This window comes from Sinocyclocheilus rhinocerous, unplaced genomic scaffold (genome assembly GCF_001515625.1).
Source record: "Sinocyclocheilus rhinocerous isolate Xijiao unplaced genomic scaffold, SAMN03320098_v1.1 scaffold4395, whole genome shotgun sequence".
Taxonomy (NCBI): Eukaryota; Metazoa; Chordata; class Actinopteri; order Cypriniformes; family Cyprinidae; genus Sinocyclocheilus; species Sinocyclocheilus rhinocerous.
The window spans coordinates 37,446-38,826 of NW_015635544.1; positions in this window are offsets into that span (position 1 = coordinate 37,446).

The following is a 1,381-nucleotide window of genomic DNA, read 5'->3' on the forward strand; positions in this document are numbered from 1 at the left end:
TTAAAGAATTTGCCACTGATGATTCAAATGCGAGTTTTGAGCAGTGTAGAGTAGCGTTTGTAGTTTGTCATTTCTCCGATCACAAATGCAGACATGGTTTTATGTTTATGCGGCGCAATGCAATGCAACGTGTAAAAAGACAGTGTAAGTCATTATAATCCGTAATTATGTCCCCACCGGATGCAACAAATGCCTCGTTTATAATGGCTTTTAATGTTTTTGTCTCGTTGTGCAGGGACAAGGCATCACAATATGGTAAGGGGCGTGACATTTCCGTCACATGCTTGAGGTATTCGACCAATCACAACGCACTGGATAGCTGGCCAATCACACTGCAAAAAATGGCTTATCTTATTTAGTTATTATCTTGTTTCTAGTCAAAATATCTAAAAATTCAAAACAACCCAACGTCCTTACCCAGCGGTCTCAACCCAGCGTTTTTTTAGAGTGTATATATATATACACCATCCTTCTGCGTACCCATTTACCATCCTTTTGCGTACCCCATCTCTTCCACTTAGACTGCACCTTTTCCTTGTATGTTCTGTGAGTCAGAACAGCCGGCATTGTAGTCTATATCACAATATTTGCCCCCTAAATGGACTTTCCAGTGCATTTTTTATCTTTATAAATACAATATTAATAATGTTTTAAATAAAAAAAAATTTCAATAGAGTAAAATGCACAATAAATTAATAAAAATTGCAACAACCTAATTTTTTTATAATGTGAAATTTTATTAATCTGTCTGTTTTGAGTTTTATTAAAATTAACCATTGATCTTCCATAGTAGCATACATTTAGATCATGATAACCACAGTTAAAACCACACATATAGCACCTCAATACCGTGGTAACTATAGTTGTATACTATACCGTTGTTTCTAGGTGTTTGTATGAAAAAACAGTAGTCTAAATACATTTAGTATAAATGCACAAATGCTATAGCTTAATCAAAAACATTTTTTTTATTATATTCCATTACTCCTATAATACATTTAATACATGTCTACATTAATAATATAATAAATATCCCACATTTCTGTCACAATACCATGGTGCAGTTAGTGTTAATACAAGTTCCTGCAGGTAACCCAGGTGAAAAAGACGTAGTATTAAATGTATTAAAAATATACTTGAAATTCAAGAAATTCAAGTATAATACATTTGTATTCCCAACATGCTTATTTGAAGTGCAATAAAAATATATTGAATTGCATTTTAATATATTTCTAAAAAGTATACTAGAAGTACTTTTGTATTAAATATATGCTTAGTTATACTTCTAAGAAATATGCTAAACAGAAGCATACTTTTAATGTATTTATAAAAAGTATACTAGAAATACTTTGGTAATAAATATATGCTTAGTTACACTTTT